Source organism: Phocoena phocoena, chromosome 7, assembly GCF_963924675.1.
Source record: "Phocoena phocoena chromosome 7, mPhoPho1.1, whole genome shotgun sequence".
NCBI lineage: Eukaryota > Metazoa > Chordata > Mammalia > Artiodactyla > Phocoenidae > Phocoena > Phocoena phocoena.
The window spans coordinates 97,935,266-97,951,669 of record NC_089225.1 but is presented as its reverse complement, the minus strand read 5'-3'; the positions used below and the strand labels follow the sequence as shown (position 1 = coordinate 97,951,669).

General features: G+C 39.5%; 1 pseudogene; it reads right to left on the bottom strand.

The window, feature by feature from the left end:
* Positions 1-530: 530 nt before the first annotated feature.
* On the bottom strand, positions 531-1,075 carry LOC136126093 (28 kDa heat- and acid-stable phosphoprotein pseudogene; annotated as a pseudogene).
* Positions 1,076-16,404: the final 15,329 nt, after the last annotated feature.

The following is a 16,404-nucleotide window of genomic DNA, read 5'->3' as shown; positions in this document are numbered from 1 at the left end:
GTAGGGTGGGAAGGTCAGGGGCGAAGCCTCAGTCAGAGGGGACTGGCCGGGGATGAGCCATGATCCTCAGAGACCCAGGGCCCTGGCTCCCAGGCGACAGCCCCCCAGTCGGGTGCCGGGGCAACACAGACACGGGGCCGTCCATCACAAACTTTTCAGCAGCTACTGCGGCTCAGCCGCCCCCTGCCCCGCAATCGACCAGACAAACGGAAGCTTTTCTTACCCCACCTCCCAGGCACCACCCCCCCCCCCCCCCGACAAGGGTTCTGAATTCTAAAAACAGCCAAAACATTCAAATGGTTACATATGAAATGCGGTCCTGCATCTTTCTGTCTCAAAGATAGCAGCTGCCTCCTCCCCCCACCCACCATCCCCCCCAAACGATTTCTGTGCCAAGATGAAGAGGAGCCGTGGGGAGCTCCTCGCCGCGAGGGGCTGCTGCAGTGGCGCCGGGGCACAGGGTGGGTGAGACACGGCAGAGGTCCTGGCAGCACGGCCCAGTTCCCTGCTATCTCCTCCCACAGGCCGTGCTACTTATTCAGGGAGAGCGACTGCATTCGTTTTCCTGACAAGGCTGCATCATCTTTTGCTTTCCTCTCTTTCTTCCTGGCAGCCTCCTCCCGCTGTTTCCGGATGATCGCCAGCCGGGCAAGGTCGGCCTTGGCTTGCTCCATCTTCCCCGCTAAATGCATTTTCATGTAACGCTCTTTTGCTTTCTGCTTCTCCATTTCTTCTCTTTCTCTCCTTGAAAGTTCCTTGGGCCCGTCCAGGTCCAGCTGTGTGACCTTTTTGGTTGTCTGTGCCACCCGGTTGGGGTTCTCAATGTCAATAAGCCCTTCTACACCTTTGCGCTTTTGCTGGTAATCATCTTCTTTCATCCTCGCTCTCATCTGAGTCTAGGGATTTTTTTCTCCTTTTTGGGGTCACCTGCAGCCCCATCTCCACCTTCTTCTCCTTGTTCCTCTTCTTCCCTGGCCTTCTGCTTTTCAGCCTGGAGCTGTGCGTCGATCTCCTCGGGGCTCGTGTACTGCCTCGCCCGGCCTTTGTGGCCTCCCCTTCTCCCTCCTTTAGGCATCGTAGTTCCGGCGGCTGCCAATGACCTTGACAGTTTTGTGGAGTACTGATCATGTACATTGTAGGATGCCCCTCTACTGGAATTTGTCTGATGTTTTTCTCATGATTAGACTGGGGTTATGAGATTTAGAGAGGAAGATAGGAGAGAAGAAGTGCCATTTTCATCCTATCATATCAAGGTTACACACTATCAACATGGCTTATCACTATTGGTGTTGACCTTGATCACCTGGCTGAAGGTAGTGTTAGTCAGGTTTCTCCACTGTAAAGTTACTCTATATTTTTCCCTCCCTTTTCATACTCTACTCTTTGGAAGAAAGTCTCTATACACAACCCACACTATAAGAATTACGAGTTATGCCACCCTACTCCATTAGAGTGGAGTGCCTGCATAAATTCTTGTGCTCAGGACATTTGTCTCTCCTCTCCCACTTATTAATTTATTCAATTATTTATTTACATCAGTATAGACTCATGAATATTTATTTATTGTTGGAATTATAATCTAATACAATCTTAAGGATATTTTTGGTCAAATTATTCCAGATTCTGGCCACTGGGAGTTTTAGTTGGTTCTTGTGCCCCTCTGACATACTCTCATTTTGTGTGTGTGTGTGTGTGTGTGTGTGTGTGTGTGTATTTTAGCACTTCCATATTTTCAGGCTCTACAAGAAGCTTTAGGCGTATCTTATACCTTTTCTGCCTCAATCCTAGAATCAGTCATTTTTCCAAGGATCCCTGGTTCCTTTTGCTAGAGAATGATATTAGAAAACCAACATCTGGGTGATATGTGTGCTCACTGATACGGGCTGTTCTTTCTTTATGCCTCATTAGTTGACAGAGCAAAGAAATATATGTGTATATATTAATCTCTGTATATACACGTATCTATAAATATTTCTATAGAGAACCATCTGTAACTACATTAGTCATTTACTTTTCCTGTATTCATATACATGAAGAAAGTGATTCGTATAGCCCTTCTCATCCCAACATTAAGATTAAAACACCCTTAATATCTTGTTTAGAGTGAGCACCTCCTTGTGTCAGGCACTGGAATGACAATCTCTGCCCTTGGGGAGCTTCTGGTCTAGTGGGGAAAATAGATTTATATGCATATAATTTCAATAAAATGTAGCAATTTGATAATCTCATGGGAAATATTCAGATTGCTGAAAAAATGCACAGGAAATCAGGTCAAGGATGAGGGTGCTACATACATATAAGTGAGGCTGAGGTGACTGGACTTCGTTCTGTAGGTGGATAGAGATGATTGCAACATTTAATGCAAGACTAAATCTACACAAACCCAATCCAAGGAGACCATTTCCAGTTTCCTGGGTACTGAAGCAACAGGATCTAATGGAAGAGAGACATCAAGGCTGAAAATCAATAGAATTAGAAATGAAAAAGGAGAAGTAACAACTGACACGGCAGAAATAAAAAAAATCATGAGAGATTACTACAAGCAACTCTATGCCAATAAAATGGACAATCTGGAAGAAATGGACAAATTCTTAGAAATGCACAACCTGCCAAGACTGAATCAGGAAGAAATAGAAAATATGAACAGACCAATCACAAGCACTGAAATTGAAACTGTGATTAAAAACCTTCCAACAAACAAAAGCCCAGGACCAGATGGCTTCACAGGTGAATTCTATCAAACGTTTAGAGAAGAGCTAACACCTATCCTTCTCAAACTCTTCCAAAATATAGCAGAGGGAGGAACACTCCCAAATTCCTTCTACGAAGCCACCATCACCTTGATACCAAAACCAGACAAGGATGTCACAAAGAAAGAAAACTACAGGCCAATATCACTGATGAACATAGATGCAAAAATCCTCAACAAAATACTAGCAAACAGAATCCAACAGCACATTAAAAGGATCATACACCATGATCAAGTGGGGTTTATTCCAGGAATGCAAGGATTCTTCAATATACGCAAATCTATCAATGTGATAAACCATATTAACAAATTGAATGAGAAAAACCATATGATCATCTCAATAGATGCAGAGAAAGCTTTCGACAAAATTCAACACCCATTTATGATAAAAACCCTCCAGAAAGTAGGCATAGAGGGAACTTTCCTAAACATAATAAAAGCCATACATGACAAGCCCACAGCAAACATCATCCTCAATGGTGAAAAACTGAAAGCATTTCCACTAAGATCAGGAACAAGACAAGGTTGCCCACTCTCACCACTCTTATTCAACATAGTTTTGGAAGTTTTAGCCACAGCAATCAGAGAAGAAAAGGAAATAAAAGGAATCCAAATCGGAAAAGAAGAAGTAAAGCTGTCACTGTTTGCAGATGACATGATACTATACATAGAGAATCCTAAAGATGCTACCAGAAAACTACTAGAGCTAATCAATGAATTTGGTAAAGTAGCAGGATACAAAATTAATGCACAGAAATCTCTGGCATTCCTATATACTAATGATGAAAAATCTGAAAGTGAAATCAAGAAAACACTCCCATTTACCATCACAACAAAAAGAATAAAATATCTAGGAATAAACCTACCTAAGGAGACGAAAGACCTGTATGCAGAAAATTACAAGACACTGATGAAAGAAATTAAAGATGATACAAATAGATGGAGAGATATACCATGTTCTTGGATGGGAAGAATCAACATTGTGAAAATGACTCTACTACCCAAAGCAATCTACAGATTCAATGCAATCCCTATCAAACTACCACTGGCATTTTTCACAGAACTAGAACAAAAAATCTCGCAATTTGTATGGAAACACAAAAGACCCCGAATAGCCAAAGCAATCTTGAGAACGAAAAAAGGAGCTGGAGGAATAAGGCTCCCTGACTTCAGACTATATTACAAAGCAACAGTAATCAAGACAGTATGGTACTGGCACAAAAACAGAAAGATAGATCAGTGGAACAGGATAGAAAGCCCAGAGATAAACCCACGCACATATGGACACCTTATCTTTGATAAAGGAGGCAGGAATGTACAGTGGAGAAAGGACAGCCTCTTCAATAAATGGTGCTGGGAAAACTGGACAGGTACATGTAAAAGTATGAGATTAGATCACTCCCTAACACCATACACAAAAATAAGCTCAAAATGGATTAAAGACCTAAATGTAAGGCCAGAAACTATCAAACTCTTAGAAGAAAACATAGGAAGAACACTCTATGACATAAATCACAGCAAGATCCTTTCTGACCCACCTCCTAGAGTAATGGAAATAAAAACAAAAATAAACAAATGGGACCTAATGAAACTTCAAAGCTTTTGCACAGCAAAGGAAACCATAACCAAGACCAAAAGACAACCCTCAGAATGGGAGAAAACATTTGCAAATGAAGCAACTGACAAAGGATTAATCTCCAAAATTTACAAGCAGCTCATGCAGCTCAATAACAAAAAAACAAACAACCCCATCCAAAAATGGGCAGAAGACCTAAATAGACATTTCTCCAAAGAAGATATACAGAATGCCAACAAACACATGAAAGAATGCTCAACATCATTAATCATTAGAGAAATGCAAATCAAAACTACAATGAGATATCATCTCACACCAGTCAGAATGGCCATCATCAAAAAATCTAGAAACAATAAATGCTGGAGAGGGTGTGGAGAAAAGGGGACACTCTTGCACTGCTGGTGGGAATGTGAATTGGTTCAGCCACTGTGGAGAACAGTATGGAGGTTCCTTAAAAAACTACAAATAGAATTACCATATGACCCAGCAATCCCACTACTTGGCATATACCCTGAGAAAACCAAAATTCAAAAAGAGTCATGTACCAAAATGTTCATTGCAGCTCTATTTACAATAGCCAGGACATGGAAACAACCTAAGCGCCCATCATCGGATGAATGGATAAAGAAGATGTGGCACATATACACAATGGAATATTACTCAGCCTTAAAAAGAAATGAAATTGAGCTATTTGTAATGAGATGGATAGACCTAGAGTCTGTCATACAGAGTGAAGTAAGTCAGAAAGAAAAAGACAAATACCATATGCTAACACATATATATGGAATTTAAGGGGAAAAAATGTCATGAAGAACCTAGGGGTAAGATAGGAATAAAGACGCAGACCTACTGGAGAACGGACTTGAGGATATGGGGAGGGGGAAGGGTGAGTTTTGACAGGGCGAGAGAGAGTCATGGACATATACACACTAACAAACGTAGTAAGGTAGATAGCTGGGGGGAAGCAGCCGCAAGGCACAGGGATATTAGCTCGGTGCTTTGTGACAGCCTGGAAGTGTGGGATGGGGAGAGTGGGAGGGAGGGAGACGCAAGAGGGAAGACATATGGGAACATATGTATATGTATAGCTGATTCACTTTGTTATAAAGCAGAAACTAACACACCATTGTAAAGCAATTATACCCCAATAAAGATGTTTAAAAAAAAAAAAAAAAAAAAAGAAAATCGTGAAGTTTCCTTTCTTATATAGTGTTGGTGTTCATGCTGTGGGAATGCAGAGGATGATGCTGATGTGTGAAAGCAATTATTTATTTAGCACTTACTATGTGACAAGTGTTATTTAACTATAGGGGATAGTCATTATGATGAATGCCATTTAGCAGATGAAGAACTGAGTCTCAGAAGTTAATGTCCATTATTTAATAATGTTAATAATTATCAACATTATATGTAAATATATAATATATATTAGTTTTATGTATTATATATATTTAATAATGTTAATAATTATTAATATTTTACAGAAGTTAATAATGTCACACAGCTGGAAAGTGACTGATACAACTTTAGAACACATCTGCCTGATTCCTCACCATTACTCACTTTCACCATCACTTGGCATCAAGAAAGGTTGAGCTTCTGATATCCAAGTTACTTCTGAAAAAAAAAGCAGGGCTTAGCAAATTCCAGCATTTTACTTTTTATTTCTAAGAAAAAAAAAATCTGTTGATGGAGACCTGGTAGTGGCCTGTCTAGGTTAAACAACAATGGCTTTTGGAGAACAATAAACAGGATGAAAACAGGCATCTGTCCCCCTTGAAATAGGTTCACCCTGACCAAATATTTCTGTAAAATGTTTGAGCTAAATGATTTCCATCTTTCATAATGAGGAGAAATGGGCAGATAAATCAGCTAGGAGTCTGTAACCCAGTCCTCAGAGGTGATATGTCAGCCTGGTCTCCTCCTCTATTTGCTGGGATTTATGACAGGCAAGCAGGTCTCATCATTCATCATGTGTATCTTTAGAGGAATTCTGGGTAAGATCAAGTATATCTCTGTGGGCACAGAACTACAGTCCTACTACTTTCTCTACACAGTATTAGGACAAAGCAAGGTAACACCCAGCAGAGGAGTGAAAAATCCAATGGACCTAATCAACACTTAGTGGTATAAGAAGATCAGATCTTCAGAAAACATTTGCTATTTTGGTTTTTTGCTTTTCACTGGAAGTGTGTTGCATCCTACAGACCCATTCAGAGAGATTAGCATCATTCTCCTCTTCAGCTAATTGGGTTATTTGGTGAATTCACGAAGATTGGGTTTAGCTCAATCACTCTGAATAGCCATAAGTAGAGAGAACATAAAACACATTTAGAATTCAGACTGTAAACCTGGGCACAAAGAATGTATACTCACTGATAAAGCCATTTCATCAGGCTAAGCTCATGCCTCCTTTGTGATTAATAGAAGCAGAAATGCAATCCCTCCATCTGCATAGCATAGAATTCCCTACATAGAAGGAAGGTTTATGGCTTTCAAACTTGCCTCGTGTTTATTTGTATGTATTTTAAGCCCTATCATGCACCTCCCTCCCCAGAAAGGAATTTAGGATGAATATAACTCCTGTCATTTCTGTCTGAGACCACCATGATAAAGCAGGCCTGTTCACCTTGCCAGCTAATTCTTACCACACAGGGCAGTTATGAGTAATGCATGTGTTGGGCTTTGTGTGCTAATCTGATACAAATGTGAAGGAATTTAAATTACCACTTATTTTAAATTAGTACGTCCTTAACCTCAATATATTATGAGGAGGAAGACTCTAAGGATTGTGGGAAAGTGATGTTTCTTTTGATAAGTGAGCCATGGGGTGACCAGAGAAAGTGGACAAACTAAATGCTTCACCATTAGAACACAAACCAAACCAGGGAAACCCAGTAAAGTTCTCAAACCCTTCTTTGGGTCAAATATTTAAAAGATTTTTGTTTCTCTTTTTTTAACTTTTTATACAGCCATAATTAATGCAATGAACCGTCAAGTGAGTTCAGGTTCAGGAATCTGGGTAAGCAAGTTCAGGGTCACACATAAGTTATGCCACAGCTTCTAACCTGACTGGCCCTGATTTAATAAGACCTCATAGTCACATCCTCCTGTGCACTCAACTTGCAATTCCCTGCTTTAAGAGACAAGGCAATTTGTGACAGAGGGGAGTGAGAGACTTACTGCATTCCAAACACATCTGGGGAAGAGGAAAGGCCTTCCACCCCAGGATGTAGCCAGACAGAGGGGTGCCCACCAGAGGGAAGAATGAAAAATAGTCTTGATTTATAGCCTTGCAGTAACCTAATGTGGAAAGTTAAGGCATGTCATTCGCAAAAACTTTGTACTGCCTCATCTCTCAAGGTAAGATGGGAATTTTAGGAGAGAGGTTTCTGGCAGTTTTCGCTGAACTAAATCATAAGGTGTTTCATAATTCCTTGTCAGTTGATGTGTACAACGGAGCAGCTTTGCTTTCCTGAAACACATATGGCACATAACTCTGCCCTCTGACACGTTTATCTGCTTTGAGGCCAGCATCGAAAACTAAGCATCCAGCTGGACCTGAGAAGCCTACAATGACTGGTATTTGAACTTCTCAGAGAAGAACTTGGGTCAAGCATCTCCTTCAGATTACATGACTTCTATATTCTGATCTGGGACGATTTTGTCCAAATTCTCTCTTTCACATAAACGTGTTCTGAAATATCAATGTTGTAAAGGAATGTCAATGGTATCACTAAAATAGCGTAGAATGCTACTTGGCTCTCTTACAATTTTGTCTTTGTTAACAATGTTGAGGGCCATAGGGATCTACTAACAGTGGGTGATGTTGATTCGTTCCCCAGGTATGAGAGGAAGAAGGACCTATTGCTCTTTTCTATTATTTCCCAAACCATAAACTACATTTATTTATTCCTCCCCTTTTGTGCATCGCTGTAAAGATAGCTCTGAATTGGAGTCAATCCTTAATCATCAGAACTGGCTCAGGATCTTCATGTTCCCTTCTCACCCTTGGACAAAGCCATAGGCATTTGAGAATAGATCCCTCCTTCCTACACAGGGGACTCTTTCCTAGTATCTGCCTTCTAATTAGCTTAACCTGATGGCCATTCAAGCATCAGAGACCCTTTTCTTGAGGTCAGGTAATTTGCTTTTGGTCTGCCCCTTTCGAGCTTAAGCAAAGGCCACCAATTGTCATTTCCTCCATATCCCAGGGCTCTAAGCTAGTCCTTCACCATTCATATGTCTACATCCAGCTTCCTGACCCCCAGCATGTCAGAGATTTTACAGAAGTCTGGTTACAAATGACAAGGACACCCCTCCAACATGTTCAAGCAGAAAGGGAAAGATAATGACTTGTAGTATCCAAAGGTAAAATAGATAGCTAGTGGGAAGCAGCCACATAGCACAGGGAGATCCACTCGGTGCTTTGTGTCCACCTAGAGGGGTGGGATAGGGAGGGTGGGAGGGAGATGCAAGAGGGAGGAGATATGGGGATATATGTTTATGTATAGCTGATTCACTTTGTTATACAGCAGAAACTAACACACCATTGTAAAGCAATTATACTCCAATAACGATATTAAAAAAAAATAGAGCAGTACGATGGACTTAAAAATTGCTTCAAAATTTAAAAGGCTAGATCTCATGTTAAGTGTTCTTACCATAATAAAATTTTAAAATAAAAAACCAAAACGAAAAACAAAGGTAGAACCCCAACCAGTGGAAAGACAAAGATGTAGCAGGACCCTAAGACCACCGTGACCCGGTGTTTTAAGGCCATCTCTTGTTTCTGATTGTTCTGGATGTCAAGTTCATTCTGTCTCTCAAAATTTCTCCATTTTATAGGGAATGTGGCAGCACACAGCACCTGAACTTTATAGCTTATGGCTTCTGCCACTAAATGAGATTCGTTTCAACCCCATGGATCCCAGATTTAGAAATCCTTATGAAAAGGTTCTTTGATGCAACCAGATTCCACTCTAGCTATGAGGTTTGGTTTTGTAGAAGAGTACCTAGGATAAAAGGGAAACGTTGGAAGACATATTGTAAATGTCTTTTCACCCTACAACAAAACTTAGATATTAAGGACTAGTGTTTTACCCCTAGAAGAAATATTGGGATCATCCCTTGCAGTCAGCCAAACCTGCATAGCCATTTGAGGAACCTTTCTATTCTCTGGACAAAAAGTCTTTACCTTCTAATACTTGGTTTATAAAACAAATAATCATTGGGATGATTGGGGTGCCACAATGTTCATTGCAGCACTATTTACAATAGCCAAGACATGGAAGCAAACCAAATGTCCATCAACAGATGAATGGATAAAGAAGATGTGGTACATATATACAATGGAATATTACTCAGCCATAAAAACAAATGAAATAATGCCATTTGCAGCAACATGGATTACCATACTAAGTCAAGTAAGTTAGACAGAGAAAGACAAGTATCATGATATCACTTATATGTGGAATCTAAAAAATGATACAAATAAACTTATTTACAAAATAGAAACAGACTCACAGACTCAGAAAACAAACTTATGGTTACCAAAGGAGAAAGATGGGGGGAGGGAGAAATTAGGAGGTTGGGATTAACACATACACACTACTATATATAAAACAAATAATCAACTAGGACCTACTTATAGCACAGGGAACTCTACTCAATACTCTGTAATAACCTATATGAGGAAAGAATCTGAAAAAGAATAGATATATGTGTATATATAACTAAATCACTTTGCTGTACAGCAGAAACTAACACAACACCGTAGATCAACTATACTTCAATATAAAATAAATATTTTTTAAAAAAATTTTAAATATCTTAAAAAATAATAATCACCCTATAGCTAGGATACATAGAGTCTCAGAAGCCTGTGACAAGTTGCAAATCATTACTATAGTAAAATTTTAATTTGAGGGCTATTTTAATGGCATATAGAAACTCTTTTTTAATCTCAGGATAATCATATATAAGTAAGAAAATTGTGATGAAGTATATTTGCTCTAAATCTTTGGGTAGAAAAATACCAAAACACAACTGAAAAAGAGTTAAACAAAATAGCTAAATTTTAGCTGTTCAGCTAAAATTCTCCCTCCCCTGAGAAGCCCGGCTGCCTTCAAATTTACCAGTCAGAGTGAAGCATTCCTTTGCTTATGCTTGCTTTACAAGATGCTTGTACACTTTTTTTGCCTTTTTTGGAGTCGGCTTTGCGTATTAGTTTGTGTGTGTGTGTGTAGGTGTGTAGTTAGGTAGACAGAGATAATCTCCACTAGCTGCTGAGCTCCTGGAGGGTAAATGCCATGACTCTCTTTTCCCATCTATTTCTTCAGTTTTTAAATAAGTATTTTTGAGTGTTCATATTCACTCAATGGAGATATTGAGATAACTCAGACTATATCTCCAAGAATTGACAGTGTAGGAAATAAAAGACAGGCAGAAAATAAATATGATACAAGACAAACATAAGTGATGTAAGAGAGGTAAAGATGAAATGTTTTGAGAGTTCCAAGAAGATGTAGATCACTTCCCTGGCGGTCCAGTGGTTAAGACTCCGCGCTTCCACTGCAGGGAGATGGGTTCGATCCCTGGTCCGGGGAACTAAGATCCCACATGCCATGTGGCCAAAACACCCCAAAAACAAAAAAAAACCCTGCTCTTTGTGAGTGTTCAACAAAACAAACCAAGAAGATGCAGATCATTTTAATAGTGAGAGAGGGAGTGGGTAGAGAGGAAGAAGAGAAAACCAGAGAAGACTTCATGGAACAAGACACGTTTTGAAATTGTTCTCTGAGGATGGATAGGATTTGGATGTGTGGATAAGCACATTCCCCCACGTAAGGAAAACAGCTTGAGTAAAGAAAGGCATGAACAGGAAGAATAGAAAGGTAGGTTCAAGAGGACCATGTGATGCATAAAGAGAAAAAGTAGGGACTTCCCTGGTGGTCCAGGGGTAAAGAAGCCGCCTTACAATGCAGGGGACGCAGGTTCAATCCCTGGTCAGGGAACTAAGATCCCACATGACTCGGGGAAACTAAGCCCGTGCACCACAACTACTGAGCTCGCGTGCCACAAACTACAGAGCCCACACACCCTGGAGCCCACACATCACAACTAGAGAAGAGAAAACCCGCAGGTGACAACTAGAGAGAAGCCCGCGCACCGCAACGAAGGATCCCGCATGTCTCAACGATGATCCTGCATGCAGCGACTAAGACACGACACAGCCAAAAATAAATTAAATAAATAAATAATAAATAAATCTTTTTTAAAAAGAGAGAGAGAGAAAAAGTAAATCTGAGGAATCTGGACAGTATCCTGTTGTTAATCTGGACCCTCAGAAGAGGTGGACAAAACAGGAAGGTGCTTGTGTGTGTTGGGGGTTCCATCAAGCTGCAACAAGAGTATAAGCAAAGGAAAATGAGGACCACGCCTGAGACAGTGGCAGTGGGGGTGGGTAGAGGCTCTACGCAGAGACTTGACAAGGCTTGGCTGTTGGCTGTACATAGACAGCAGAGGAGAGGAAAGTAGAGGAATTCAAGAACCAGGGCGATGGTGGTGCATTGACTAAAGCAAGGAGTAGAGAAGGATTAAGCTTTGGATGGGGGCAACACATGATTCCCAGTAGCAATGTCAAATAAATGTTTTTCTCTTTACCTCTGTCTCCCAATTAAGTACCTGGTAGAGTCACACACAATGTAAGTTAACACATGTTTACTGAATTCATAATAAACCTAAAAAATATATGGTGAGGGCTTCCCTGGTGGCGCAGTGGTTGAGAGTCTGCCTGCCGATGCAGAGGACACGGGTTCGTGCCCCGGTCCGGGAAGATTCCACATGCCGCGGAGCGGCTGGGCCCGTGAGCCATAGCCGCTGAGCCTGCACGTCCGGAGCCTGTGCTCCGCAATGGGAGAGGCCACAACAGTGAGAGGCCTGCGTATGGCAAAAAAAAAAAAAAAAAAAAAATATATATATATATATATATATAGTGACAGTGGTGGAAAGAGAATGTCCTAGAGCCAACACTAAAATCTGAAGTTGTTATAAGGAAGACAACCATGCCATTTTATAGATGATCTCCTGGAGCCAAGTTCAGCTATCATCATGGAAAATTCTCATCAGCTGGAAAGCAACTATCATTCACTGCGTGGCTACTCTGAGTAAAGCATTTAGGTATTTTATAAACGATATCTCACTACATCGTCCCAATTCTGCTTCACTAAAGAGGTAATGGGGTTTGGTTATCTAAGAGCTTTCAAATAGCAGGGAACAGCAGATCCCGCCCCAGGCGATGTTTCAAGCCCCTTACAAACATTAAACATTTTACTTCTCATAACTCCAGTGACAGGTATGATTACCATGTCCATTTGAGGAATGAGGAAACCCTGGCATAGAAAGTTAAGTCATTAGAGCAAGGTCATACAGCAAGCAAGAGTCAGAGCCAGGACTTGAACCCGATCAGGCTGGTGCTGGGGTCCTCGAGCTTAACCATCCCCTTACATGGTCTCTGCAGACTTCAGTGGCATAGTGCTGTGGAAACTCAAATCCACCTCCTGCCAGTGCTCCTGTTTCCTTCCACTTTTGCCCAGAAGAAAAATTGCTGGAGCCTCCCTCTGAGAAGTAAAGAAAAATGATTATTGAATGATTGGCCCCGGATCGAATGGAAATTAACCATGATGTCTGTAACGCATGATTGCTAACACCCAGTTTAGGTTCATATTGCCCTTCTACCAAAGGGTTAACACTGAACAGACTATAATCATTAAGTAGTCTTTATTTTTAAAATGTCTTTCAAAACATGTGTGCATTTTAGTTATTTATGAAAAAGGAAAACATTCTACTTAAAAATGTTTGGAATGGAGGTGACTACTTGATAAATATAATTACTCATTTTCTATAGCTTTTACAAATCAAACTTTTATGGTAAATTTCTGAAAAAAAAAAGGTAATGTTACTTAACCACATTCAGATTTCTAGGTACAGTATATTGTCACGAATCCCCCAGTCATCCTTTAGAATAGGGTTTTATGGTAGCTGTCTTTTGAGGTTGTAAATTGTTAACATCTGTCTCTTAGTATTTTTTTTTAACAATACACTAATCTCTGGTTATACTGCTAATAACTGTAATTTTCTAGTCAGTTGCTATGTCTCAAGGTAGTTTAAAGGTCATTTTTTGCAATACATAAAGAAGCTTGTGAAGAAAGTGGGTGTGATTTATTTTTTAGCAAGTTGAACTCATGTTTGGATTTGGTTTTGAATCCAAGAAGAAAGAGTCTCTGCTTAGCTCTTTTGCTTGAATCTTTTATTTGGTCCCAGCATGATTAATTTCAGTCTCTTTCATTCATTATACTTCTGTTACCTGATGTTATTCCTAATAGGGAACACAGATATTATTTTCAAAAGCATAATTAAAGGATACATTTACATTGTACTTTTTATAGTCAAAGTACTGGTTAATCCACATGTTATCCCTACAATATAAAAGCATGCTGCACCTTGCCCCAGAGAGGTGTGTTCCTGAGAACTCTCTTAATCAAGATTTGGAGATTTACATCCACTTTATTTTCTACAGCACCACAGTTGCTGCAGAAATTATGAAACTCGGATATATTTGTGTAAATGCAGACATTTTCATTTATTAAAAGTGCCAATCAAAATATAAGAGAAGCAAAAACATAAGCTATAGTGAACATATGGGGAGTTATTTGGTTTTTGTTTGTTTGTTTTATATCGTCGGCATCCATTACTTTCTTGTGAAAAAAAAAAGCCTGGATTTCCTTTGAATAAAACTCATCCTCACTCCACACCTTGCCTGCAGCTCCAGAGCATAACCACCTAGGTTGCTGTGGTGATCAGTTCGAGGACAAACATATGACCCACACTTGTCAGTGAGATGCAGAATCAGGCATCTGCAAGAGCTCTTTTGGAAAGGAATATTCATCTTATTCCAGTAGGGTTGCTCAGTAAGTAGGAATCAATATGGACCTGGCCATGTCAAAATGGCTACCATGGAGAAAAGTTCAGTCTGAAAATGCAGTCAAAGCAGGAAGAAGTTAAATGCAAGAAACCCAGACAATATCCTCATGCCATCATTTGTGGCCCTGGATCCAGCCCCACCAGTGATTACATGAAATGAGTTCCTTTCACTTGATAATGAATGGTAACCGATTAGTACATAAGCACAATCAATGTTTATAGACATTAATAAGGATCTGATTTTACTATAGCAGATGGTAAGTATAAAGGAAATTTTAACAGAATATCCTAAATGAAAATAACTGGATTAGAATTAAGTAAGAAAGGCTTCAGGCAAGACATTATAAATGATGCTTTCACTAGATCAAATATTTATAAAGTAATAGTTCATATCCTGGCATACATGAGTTTATATAAGGGTTTGTTATGAACTGACTGTGCCCTTCCAGAGTTCATGTTTGACATCCTAACTCCCAGGACCTCAGAATGTGCTGTTGCATGGAAATAGGGCTGTTGCAGATCTAATCACTTAAGTTAAGATGAGGTCATACTGGAATATGGTGGCGTTCTAATCCAATATGACTAGTGTCCTTACAAAAAGAGGGAAAATTTGGACACAGACACATGCAGGAAGAATGCCATGTAAATATGAAGGCAGAGATGGCATGATGCTTCTACAAGCCAAGGAATACAAAGATTGCCAGCAAAGCACCAAAGCTAAGGGAGAGGCATGGAACAGATTCAACCCTGGGGACACCTTGATCTCAGATTTCTAGCCTCCAAACTGTGAGACAATAAATTTCTGTTATTTAAGGCCCCAGTCTGTAGTACTTCATTACAGAGGCCCCAATAAATTAATATGGGATCCAAGGATAATTAACAGATAAAGATAAAAAAAAAATTCTATGAATAGAAAAAAGTCATAGTGAAGTAGGAAAGCATTGATCAAAATCTAAATAATATATTTGCCTTTTGGATCTGCAGTAAATTAAAATTTTAGTTGGAGGTAGTGGGTGAAATTGATGAATAACATTAAATCTCATAATTAACTTTTTAGTTTTATTTGAAAACTAATTTTCACATCAACTAAACTTAAGAGAAAGGAAATGACAGATAAATTTCTTACAACTACCATATTCACAAGTAAAGTATCTTTTAAAAAATGTCAACTTTATTATTGACTAGATCCAGAATGGAAATACAAAATGTAAAAGATAAAAGAGTTGACTAAACACCTGTTCCAAGAGTTCACAGAACAAAATTTTAAGGACTACATTAGGAATAAGGTTGCATATTGGGGTTAAGGGAATATATCTGAGAAACAGCATAAAGGAAGAGACTTGAAAATTGGCAAGAGAATGGATCATCAATATGTAGGTTTGGATGGAAAGAATTTTCTTTTGTTTGTTGATGACTTCAAAACTATATGGTTGGAGAAGTAGAAATTGATAAAGACATTGTCAGTGAGAGCTTGGGAAGAATTGTGCTGTAGAGCAAGACATTCATTTTAAGATAGCTTAAGTCATATCACACTTTTAGGGTGTTAATCTGGTAGACATCTCAATTAAGTGACAAGAGTTAATACCATCAGTGGGGGCAGGCCAGGTATAGGATATCTTTGTATCTTTTGCTTAATTTTGCTATGAACCTAAAACTACTCTAAAAAATTAAGTCTATTTTTTTAAAGGCCAACCTCTGGCATTTGTGTCCTTTGTTATACAAACTTAGAAGAGGAACTTATAGATCTAGTCCAAATCCTATATGTGAAAAATTAAGAAACTGACACCTTGTACTGTCTGAGAATATTTTAGCTGGAAAAGTAGCTGAGCTGACACAAACGATCAGATTGTCAAATTAGATTTTCACAAGTAAGGATCTTTCCCGGAGTCGATCTTTACTAATAATTTTTGAGACAAGCAACTGAAGGCACAGGTGAAGAACCGCAGAGGTATGGAACACTGAATGCAGCTGCCCTAGGTTCTCCCTTTCCCCCACACCCACACACTCTGACCCTCATTAGATGAGGTCCAACCGAGGTACACATTACTTCACACAGCACAGAGCATCTGGGTTGTGAAATATCTCAATTTTGTAC